General features: G+C 40.7%; 1 pseudogene; it reads right to left on the bottom strand.

Moving 5' to 3' along the window:
* Positions 1-8,527: 8,527 nt before the first annotated feature.
* LOC102239848 lies at positions 8,528-9,119 on the bottom strand (annotated as a pseudogene).
* Positions 9,120-11,794: the final 2,675 nt, after the last annotated feature.

Here is an 11,794-nt window from a genome sequence, read left to right as displayed (position 1 = left end):
TTACTTCTTGCGTGAATTTTGGGACACCCTTTAATACTGGTTTGGTAGTGATGAACTCTGTTAGCTTTTTCTTGTCTGGAATACTCATCTCAGGTTTTTAATTTACAAAATACTCTTGTTGCATTTGTTGCACACATTAGCCTGGCCAGCACTGAAACCTCCAGCTGGTGTTGTGTCGTCTGTGGGCTCAAGTCGAAGCCCAGGAAGTTGCTGACTTAAGATAGGTTGGGGCCTCCCACAGGAGCCCAGGAGAACTGGCCTGTGTCTAGCACTAGCTCCGAGAGGAGGTGGCTCTCTTTGCCTTTCAAGTCCAGACAGTTATCGAGTGAATGATCAACAGATATTCATTTTCCTTTGCTGAGAGAAAAGTATAGAGAGTTAATGAGTTATTGGTGCCGTGGAATCTCTACCCCTTTTCTGCTCTCCCACCAGACCTCCAGCACATGTTCCTGGTGACTGAAGTTGGAATGGAAAGGTTAAAAATGACATGTGATGTTGCTCAGGAACAGTCTATGAATTAGGCACTGCACTGTGATGGAGCAGTAATACCCTTGGACTTGGGCAATTGGGTCCTCCTAGGACCTCTTTTTTGGCGGATGCTGCTCAGACCCTTCTCTGCTTTGCTTCTAACCAATGGGACAAGACATTTTGGGGGTTAAGAAGCATGCACCCAGAGATCATGCCCAACCCCTCTATAATCTGGGTACTGAGACTAGGTAATTCCTGCCCAAATGACCCTAATACTTTTTCCAGGGCCTATGAAGGCCTCATTCTTCATCTGTCCTCCTGAGAGTGGCGTGTGTGTGTTGGGAGAATGGAGTTTGGACATGAGGAATAGGGTATCCACACATGTGCACCCCAGGCCTTCACAATGCAGGATGGATCCAGTTATGGGAACAAAGGCAAGAAGCCAATACCGGAGACCTTCACATATTTTCTTGCCCTGGTCAGGAGACTGTAGGGGCAGTCCCATTGTGCGGGGCCAAAGGAAAGGTGGAGCTTAAAGCCTCCACTGTGCTCCCCAAGTTTCTATCCTTTTCTCTTCCAGTTTCTTTGCTCTCTTAACAACATTTTTATATCTTCACCTCTCACCTCTCTGCAGTTGACTGCCCAAACCACCCTTCTAACCTCTCTAATCCCCACTCCCACTTTCAATGGCCATCTTGTTTTTTCTCCTGGAAGGTTCCATCAGCACCTCAAAGGCAACATGGGAAACCTGAATGAAAATCAGAATCTCCTACAACCAGCTCTTATTTTTGAGATCTCTTCTTTGGCGAACCACACCAGCTTCTGTAATTATCCAGCCAGCTGTATTCAGAACCAGGTTTGACTTTTTGCTCTCCCCTCTGCCTTCATTCACTTTATTCGAAATGAATGAATGAATTCTGAATGTGAGGCAGACTATCATTGTGCAAAACCTCTCATTTGCTGCTGCCTCCTGCTCACTAGCAAGACCTTTCCAACTCATCACCTCATTTTGCTCCGACCAGCCTCTTCCATGTGGCCAGACTCATCTTCCCAGAGGACAGGAGCCCTCATATCACTCCCCTGCTCAAGAGCCTTAAAGAAGTCTCATTTGCTGAGCAAATTTAGCAAAAACTCCTTAGTCAGTTCTTTAATTTTTTAATGTTTCTTTGATATATATTCTGTCTCTCCTATCAAACCATTGTGTTCCCTCAAGATCAATTTAAAATAATACCAAGAAGCTTAACTTGAGTTCTCAACTATAGTGAATATTTTTTTCTTCATTTAATGCCTTTTTATTGTATAATATTTCAAATAGGCAAGATTTGAGAATAATATGATGAACAGCAAATCACTGGTATAGATTGGCAGAGGGGACTGCCCAAGGAGACACTCAGCTGTGAGCCATCAGTAGCCTACGCTCCTGGCAGTTGAAGGTACAAAGCGGGACCTGGGTGGTTATACCGCAGTATCCACTCCATGCATTATTAAGATCCAGTCAATTAATCAAACTATTGTGATTACAAATACTGGTGCAGGGGTGAGGGTGCCCTGAGATTGAATCCCAGATCAACAACTCATCCTGCTAGGTAACCTTGGACAAGTTAACTGTACTTAGTGTTATTCATGATATTCTTTCAACACATATTCATTGAGTACTTGAGAGTACCTTCCTTGAGATTGTTGTGAGGGTTAAGTGAATGAATACTCATAACTACTCAACCCAGCTTCTGGTACATGTTTAATGCTCGATAAACAGTGACTATTATTTATTATGATTAATAATACTGTGGGTAAAAGCCGGTGTTACTTTGGCTCTGCCAGTGTAGTACAGCAAGAAACTTTCTTGGAATGTGCTTCTGTGGCTTTCTTAGATAAATGCAGTTCTCTGAGGTTAGTGGGATTTAGAGCGGGCTTATTCTCTAGTCTGAGCCGGTAAATACCTTAGCTGTTTAATAAAATATTTCCTGGATTTATATTTAAAACTCAACTGACTTCCCACTTCTCAAGACCAGTTGTTATTTTTCTCTTCCTATTTTCATATGACTTAATCCCTATAACAAACGGGTAATCTCAGACAAGAGAAACAATTCAAATACCCCATTTCTATCAAATGACTGTGGTACCTAGCTTTAGGAGAAAATTCTTTTTTGTTGTTGTTGTTAGGATTGGCAGAATCAAATAAACTTTAGAGCCAAAGGGGTCCAGAGACCTTAAAGATGATCCAGGAATAATGGTTTTCATTTTTGTAAGCAGTAGGAATCATCACCTCCTACCCCCGCCACTTTTTAAATAAATGAGATATTATGCAACAGCCCATTATTTGGAGCAAGAAAACACAGACCAGCTCTGGTTGAAGTTGAGATGAGAAGACTAAAATTCACCCTCTCTATTTGCTCTTTGCAGTCTACATTTTAATATAGCCATCCTTGATATATCTCTTGGTCATAGTTAAAAAAAAATCACTGTTGTAGAGTAACTAATTCATTGTAAAGATGAAAAATGCCTGGTTTTCTTCCTGCCTCCCACGCCACTTCTTCTGAATCTCTTTTGCTGGGTCCTCCTTCTTCTACCACTGGGGCTCCTCACACTCTGTTCTTAAACCTTTCTTCTTTATACAGTCACATCTCTGATGATTCTTTACAATGGTATGGCTTTCAGTTCCATTTATATCCTATTGATTCCCAAATTTATATCTCCAGCCCAGACCTCTGTCCTGAACCCCAAACATATTTCCCACTGCCTAATTGAAAGCTGTCTTGGGTATCTAATAGATAGCTCAAAATGAACATAGCCCAAACGAGATGCCTGCAAAGCTGCTCTACTTTATTTAATGGTAACTATGTCCTAATAGTTGTTTGATCCTCAGAGTCCTCATCTGCACTCTTTCTCTGACGATCCACATCCAAGCCACCAGAAATCTTTTGGACTTCACCTTAAACATACTTTAAATCAGATAATTTCTCCTTCATTGCTGTTAGCCTGTCTCATAGCATCTTTATTGCTCAGCTGCATGATTGCAATAGTATGGTCTCTTAGGGTGATAACATAACTTATCTCTGAACTAAGACACTTTGAAGACTTCAAGGAGAGGGGCATTCATAAGTGTATCAAGACACATTGCCCAGGATTGTTCTTGGCAAACAGGGGTATAGTCATCCTACCCATAACTCATCTTCCTATCTCTACTCTTGCTACCTTGAAGTTTAATCCTGATATATCAGCCAGAGTGCTCCTGTTCAACTGTGGCTTTAGATCATATCACACTGTTCTAACCACTTCAATGGACTTCATTTCACTCAAAGTAAAGCTAAAGTCCTTACAAGGTTCTGTGCCATCTGCTCCCTTTTGCCTCCAAACACATTTCCTGACACCCTTCCTCTCCCCCTCTGTCCAGCAGCCTCTCTGCTGTTTTTCAACCATGCCAGGCAGGCTCCCACCTCAGGACATTCCTATTTGCCATTTCTCTGTCTGAATGCCCTTCCCCTGGATGTTTGCATGGCTGCATCCCTCAACCCCTTCAAATGTCAGTCATTGAGGCTGACTCTTATCATGTTATTTTAAATGATAACCACCCCCTTCCACTCCTCATTTCCATTTCTTTGCTAACTTTTTGCATAGTACACTTCTAATATTTTTACAAACTTTACTTCTTAAATATTTCCTTTCTGTCTCTGACCAATAGACTATAAGCTCCATGTAGATGAGGAACTTTTTGCTTGGTTTCTGCTGTATCTCCTGAGCCTAGAGCAGAGCCTGGCATATAGTTTGAACTCAAAAGATATTTGCTGATAACTGAGCAAAGAAGCCAAAAGACTCCAAAGGTTAAAGGGTCTCATTCAGTCACTAGATGAGCTTGTGGAAAGTCTGAATCTGGAGCCAGAGTCCCTGACTTCCCATCTTAAGGGCTTTGGTTTGTATTTGATATATCTCTTGGTCATAGTTTAACAGACCACAACATGCAATGAGATAACAGACCAAACTACTGGTTGTCCAGCTGAGCTCTGTTGTAACTGGGCACTTTATCTTGTTCGGATCTGCATGTCATTTCTGAAGTTCATTGCTGAAGGCTAGGTCTATAAATGACATTGGAAATGTATCAAAAAAATTCATGAAGGACTAATTCTTAGAAGTCATTCTTTGTTTTAAGAGCGGTGACGTGAAAACAAATGCAATCCTATTCAGAGGATGAACTGAGGATTTCTGCTTCAATCCTATTGAACTAGAGATTAAAATAGCACTTTTTGTGGTGACTGCCTCAGAAAACAGATTCTAAGAAATTGGCTATGTTTGAGGAAGAGAATGAGAGGCTGGACATGGGGCTCTGCAAATGCTTGGAAATCTGAACTCTGGGGCTCTCTGTAATTCTATTTTCATGCTCCTCTATTTCTTTGAAAATATAAATCTTGCCTTCCTGCAAATATGAGGTGATGAGTGAGTCAAATTAATGTGGGAATTACTGCTGGTAATGTATGACTTTTTTCCATTTCTTATATCTGAAATGTCTTCCCTACACTCATTCCCAAGCTTCTTCCAAAAAAAAAAAAAATCCAAAGTTGAATTGTTTTCAATAGTTTGAAATATTTACATGTTGCTTCACCTGCTATATCTTGATTTCAAAATGTTATCAAACTACTTTCATAAGAGTCTGCCTTGAATATCCAGTTAAATTTATAATCATCTGGAGGTAGAGGATAAGCACCTGTGTACCTTTTTTTCTTAAGTTTCTCTTAAAGTTGTCTATTTATCTCACAAGGGTCAATGAAGGAAATGAGAAGACCTTGATTCCACTTTCAGCTTTCTGTTTACTATCTATATAATCCCTTTAATTCAATTTCCTCATCTGTGAAATGATAATAATCCTATAAAATAAAAGGCTAATATGTAAATTGTCCCCTTGACCAGGAATTTGACTGGGAGTTTGATCAGGGGACGGAGTCAGCTGGCCAACCGCCCTCGGCTCCTCCCCCAGGCCAGCCTGATTGGCCCCGATCAGGGCAGGCCAGCCGACCCCACCCATGCACGAATTTGTGCACCAGGCCTCTAGTAATAATAATAATAATAATAATAGTAAATAAAACTTCAGTGGGCAGGGCAGAACATCAAGTAAATAATATATGTATTAGTAGCCATTGAGTTGTTGGTCTTGAATTCTTACTTTTGGAATAACTTCCCTCTGATGCCCCGCCCACTCCCATCTGCACAGTTTACAATGGCTCAGCTCTTGCCAGACATATTTGAGCCATATGACCCAGCTTCCCTAGCCAGGTGATTGACAAATGATTCCTGACCAAGGAGGCTCTTTAAACCCTTGAAATTAAGACCAAAAAAAAACCCAGTTTCATTTGACTATCCTTTTAAGTTGAGAAGAGACAAACTCAAAATGTTTGGTTGGGGACATATTTTCTGTCATGCAGCTGAATCAGAGAGAAAGCTGCTCTGCAGTTGAGAATAAAGACAAAAGGAAGAAAGATTTTTTTGGGTTTCCTGGACCAGAGCATTCTACTTCCTCATTCCTGAGGCCTAGCTGCAATTCTGCCCTGAGGCGGTGAGAAACCCTGGTTCCTACGTAATCAATTATTATCATTATTATTTGCTTTATTTAGCTTGAGTTGGTTTCTGTTACAACTGAAGGCATGCTGGTTAATACATTGTATAAGCAATGATTGGTAAATCAGATATAAAGGATGATTACTGAGTAACTGCTTTCTCACTGTTCCACATTCCCTTTTTATGCTTGAGTCCTAGATGGCAGTGAGGATTTTGAAGTGAATCAACATCTGAGCCCTCCACTTCCATCCCAAGCTCACACCAAGGCATTCTTTGTTACCACCAGTCACCAAATATCACTTCCTTTGCACTATATCAAGCTGATACAGCTGTTCCGTGGGCAAGAAAGGAATTGGGACTTTTGTGGTAGCGAACTAAGACGGAGTCAGGAAAGTAAGAATGCACAGCCCTTGAGAATGACTGTTTCGCCCAAAAGGCTCCTAGAGCAACAATTACTTTTGGGGGTGCTGGCACTGGTGGGTGAGAGGCCAGTGAAGCTGGGTGAGACTGTTTCACAGCATGCTCTCAGGATCACTCCAGGACAGGCCTTGCAGGGACTCAGGGCTGTGCCTCATAGTTAACACTCATATGCAGTCCGTTTTGGTTTCACTCACGCCACATCATGACGTGACCTGTGCTGCCTGTTGGATGCAAAGATCTGTAAGTTGAACTTTTTTCCTTTAATTTCATATTAAACTTTTAAAAGAGATTCTAACACAAAGGACCCATTCAAGTTTTCTACTGTTGTGAAGAAGTTGAAAACACACACACAGGCAAGCACCTTGGCTGTTGGCTAGCTACGGAGGATGCAGTTAAGAGCACCTCCGAGCTTTTCTCCACACCTCCCACGATTAGAGTCAATTCACGAGGTTAACTGCAGGCACCCACATCGGAAATAATTTTTGAGTCAGAACAATGGGGAGCAACCTTGCCCTCCAAGAGGAATGTGCGGTCTGCATGGCAAATGTCACAGATGGCGTGGCACACTGAGGAAAACCACATTTCTCTGTCATCTACTCTTTTATGTGAAAATTCAAGGGCCTGCCTGCAACCAGAGTGGGTCTGTCTCCCATCACTGGAGAAATGTGAGGAGGGTCTTGAACACCAGCACTGTGGGTGTTTTCAGACTGTGGCAGAAACGGATCTGATGGGAAAATGGGTGGCCGAGGAACATGACTTAAGCCATCTTTTGCTGAGAGGTGGCCAGTTAGCTGAGGACCAGGAGGTCAAGCAGAATCCTGGTCAGAGTTCAATTGAATGACCCCGATGAGGCCCATCAGGGTTCTCTGAGCTGCAATTTTACGGCGGCTGAGAGAGTTCTGCCACCAACAATTGGGTTGCAGAGGAAACATGCTTCCCTCCCAAATTTACTTTCACCCCTCCTCCCACTCATTGATTTTGATAGTTTTAAAACATCCTGAAAGAGATGACCAAATGAATTTTCTCTCCCTGAGGTTCTCTTCTATGGCATGTTCTCTAAAATTTTTGATCATTAATTATCATGCTATAGCAGTTTGGTAACTTGCCAATTTGGAAATACCCAATAAAAAGATTTATGGCATTGCAAATTATACACAATTATATTGCAATTCAATGACTTAGGATTGTTCTAAAGCTAGAAAAAGTAATTATATTCTTTGGTTGATCTCTATATAAAATATAGAGCATCAGCGCATCAGCCATTCACATATAGTATCAAATCCCAAGATAAGAACCAATGCTCTTATATTGATTTCTCTGCAGGGAAGGAGCCACACAGTTCAAGGAGCTTACACTTTGGAATTGGACTTGGTGTGGACCCTGGCTCTACCACAGCACAGTGGAAAACAACTCCTTAGGAATAAATTGATTAATTAATACTGATTATTCCCAATGTCGAGTGCAGTACCTGGCGTTTGGTAGGTACTCAAGGTTTTTGATTAATTGATTGATGATTTGCCAAATGCTTTAATATAAAATTTCAATTTTACTTTGAAAGGAGCAGCTACAGTTGCCTTGCAAGGAATTAAACCTTCCTAGAAAAATATCTCCATGTATGAATGTTACCATGATTTGTTCCAGAGAATAGAATTATGGACAGAAGTTGAAAATCAGAAGGAAGGTAAATTCAGCTCAATTTTAAGAACTATTTGACAATTAGCGCTGCCCATTTGTACAGTGGGTGATCCTGTGAGGTATATTAGAAGATGAAATGATCTTCAGAACACCCACTTTCCGTGAAATATCTTCCTCCTTCTATTGTATCCTGTACTGATGTTATTTATTTTTTAAGAATATAATAATTTATATTTATTAAAAATAGCTGTTTACATAAACACTATTATAAAAAACAAAACAAACTCAGAAAAAAATTAATCAGAGTATTACTTCTTATATTAACTAATGCCCTAATATCGCAAACTTATTTATTTGAGAGAGAGAGAGAGAAAAACATTGATTTGCTGTTCCACTTATTTATGCATTCATTGGTTGAATCTTGTATGTGCCCAGCCAGTGTCTATCTCAAAATTCTTTACAAAAGAGATAGCTTAATAAATTCTAGTTCAGGATTGTTGTTTTTAATGCATATTAAATTTTTCCTCCTCTTCTTTTTATCTGCTCCCATTTTATGCTTAACTTCTTTAGCTGCAAGAGCTCCCAGTTGTTTATGCATTGCTTTCTTCATCTTTTCCTTGATGGCAGCCACATCAATTTTAGTTTTAGTAGAAGCTCTCTCAGGTTTTACAGCTGGCTTTTCTGTCGGTGGAATATCGCTTTCTTTTTCTCTTGTCTCTTACTGAGAGTATCCACTTGTCTAGCCTTTACTGCTTTCATTGTCTGGCACGTTTTTTGACTTGCCTTCAGAAAGTATTCACCACTAGGCACTTCTCTATCAATCTGACGTTCCGGCTGTGGTGGTGGGCATGGTGTATACTCTTTCCTAATAGATTTTTTTCTTCGGTTCCTTGCATTTATTCATATTTTCGCGTGTGACCTGTGGCAAAAATTGTTCCCAACTTCGTGATGACAATTCAGAATCTTTTTGCCAACTCTTGTTTAATCATTAAGGTCTCTTTTAACCACTCAAAGGTCCAAATGGCGGAAACCATGTTTTCCTGGACCATGATGTAACAGTTTATTAAAGTTTCCAATGTTCAAATGAAACACTACTTGCTAATGGTGCTATCAGGTCTCTGGCCCTAATGATGGTATCTGGCTCAAAATCTTCTTAGTTTTCCAAACAGTCATGCTGCCTTCCATCAGGTCCAGGGGTATGTTCACGTGGTGTTTATTCAAAGCTTTCTGTACCGCTGGCCAGCAATCTTTCAAGTAAGCCTCTCTATAATTTGGGAACGAAGTTGCAAAACTGCCCTCCTTTAAGAGTCCTCTGGGATTGTCCTCTTTGGAAATAGCTGGTTCCTGCCAATCATCAGGAACAGTGAGGAGTTCTGTTCATCTCTGTTCTCCCCTAGCTTTGACTTCTGGTTACAAAATTCACTTTTCTCAGCCCTTTCAGTTGGGAGGACACCATCTTTAAATTGCCTGATGTTCTTTTTTATTAATTGATATTTTAAGAAGTTGTATCTATATATGAACCAGATAATGTTAGTGAACTTGAACCAGTCACTATACACCAATCTTTTGGAATGTCAGAGCAATGTCCCATCTGGACAAGCATTGTGAAGGTCCACCTCATCTTGAGTGAATGGAAGGGGTGGGGATGTGGTTACACGTTAAGTGAATAGGGGATGTGGTTCTCAGATAAGTTCTAAGATAAGTGAATACCTCTGCTTGTGACTCAATCTTGGAAGGGTTCAGATGTGAGCATTCAAAATTTAGCAGCAAGCTAAATCAGGTACTAGGATCCGGAAAAAGGATTTAAAAAAAAAAATTGTTCTGGGCTTTCCTGTTGTGTGTTCTTCACTCCCTCCTACTAACAATTTACTCAGGGCTCTGCTGGGTGACCAACTGGGCCATCCTAGAGATGTCCCTGTCTCTAAGACTGAGGGGTAGAATGTAGGGAGTGGGGAAAAAAAGTTATACTGAATTGGCTTTTCTATTCATTTTAAAATTTCCATCTGTTTTAAAAGACTAGCTATTAACAGAAATGAATTTAATTAGTCTATTTCAGGTTGGGAAGAAAATTTGAAGTTCAAGTGAATTCTGAGAGTTGTATATCTATTAACCTGGATCTACCTAGATCCACCCAGAGAGGTGTTTCTACCCTTTCCTGGTGGGCTGATGCAGTAACTGTGATGGTCAATTCTATGTTCTTTTACAATTTGGGGGATCTATGGGGATTTTAAAGACAAGGTGGAATGAATTCTGGTTTTGGAGGTGAGAAAGTTCTGGACCAAAAGATTTACCACGTGATTCTGCTTGTAGAGCCTCTGCTTGCTGTGGCTGCTAGGTACAAATCTGTGCATTTTTCTCTAGTGCAGCTTTCACAAAGGGGTTGACCAGAACTCTTACCTCTTGGCCTAATTTTTTGCTGCTCAGAAGGAAGCTGTGGAAATGCCTTGGATTTAATCATGGCAAATGATGTGTTTACCTCAGGACATTTTAAGTTAATGAAAAACCTGGAAAATATCAATTTGGTCATAATGCAAAGCCCAGAAAGCAGTAAATAATTCTAGCACCTTTCTGTGTCCAGGAAACACAAAACTAGCTTTGTTTTATTCTTTTTTCTATTTTAAATCTATATTCTGTTTTAAATCTCCGTGGGATACGTTTTCAGCTTTGAAAGGTTCATTAAATCACAGATCCTTAAATTAGGTTCTTTTCAATGGGTTTGGAAAACACAAGCACCCATAAGTTCTACTAATTTATACTGTCTTGAATTGTCTGGGTAGACACATTCACATTCAGAGAGAGAAACTTGGCCACTCTACTGAATCACTACATGGCAAAAACATTTTAGTTTATCAAGGTATACTTGAAGAAATTTACCCATATCTACATTGGTCTCTCTTTTTAAAAATATTTTTAATTGATTTCAGAGAGGAAGGGAGGGAAAGAGATAGATAGATAGAGAGAGAGAGAGAGAGAAACATCAATGATGAGAGAGAATCAATGATGAGAATCATTGACTGGCTGCCTCCTGCACACCCCCGACTGGGGCTTGAGCCTGCAACCTGGGCATGTGTCCTGACCAGGAATCAAACTGTGACCTTCTGGTTCATAGGTTGACATTCAATCACTGAGCCATGCTGGTTGGGCTACATTGGTCTCTTAAAACATATTTGTTTTATAGTCTTCACTTTATGATTGGCAGATTGAACACTTCATTTACATGCTTTGAAAGATCTATAAAGAACAATTCATGCTGCTTAGGGGACAGGCTTGGGTAGAAGGAAGAGGGGTTTAGGGAACAGCATGGTGCAAGTGTTGCTCCCTGAGGCTAGACATTGCAGTGGGGGTACAGGGAGTGCACATGTTGATCCAACCAAACTTACTGAGGACCTGCCATGTGCCACGTCCTGTGTTGGACACTATGGATACCAACGTCTACTTCGTGGGCTTAACAATTTTGCTCATTGCTTGCAACTGTTAGGGATCACTTACAAGAGCTGTGTGAAGGGAAGTATGAAGTCAAGTCATGGTACTGATTGGATTGGGACTGATTCCAGCACAACCCCGGGGGGATAGCCTAATCCCCTCTTAAGTGTGTGTTCCTAGGGATCAGGTTCCCAGGAAGCTACATAGACTTTTTGGTCAAGAAGCCAATGGTAAGTCCTTAGATTGGAGGCCAGTTGAAGAGCAGCTTTTATGTGTTATGTCATAAATGCCTTAGCAGAAA

This window comes from Myotis brandtii, unplaced genomic scaffold (genome assembly GCF_000412655.1).
Source record: "Myotis brandtii unplaced genomic scaffold, ASM41265v1 scaffold413, whole genome shotgun sequence".
NCBI lineage: Eukaryota > Metazoa > Chordata > Mammalia > Chiroptera > Vespertilionidae > Myotis > Myotis brandtii.
This window is presented reverse-complemented; position numbering and strand designations above follow the sequence as displayed.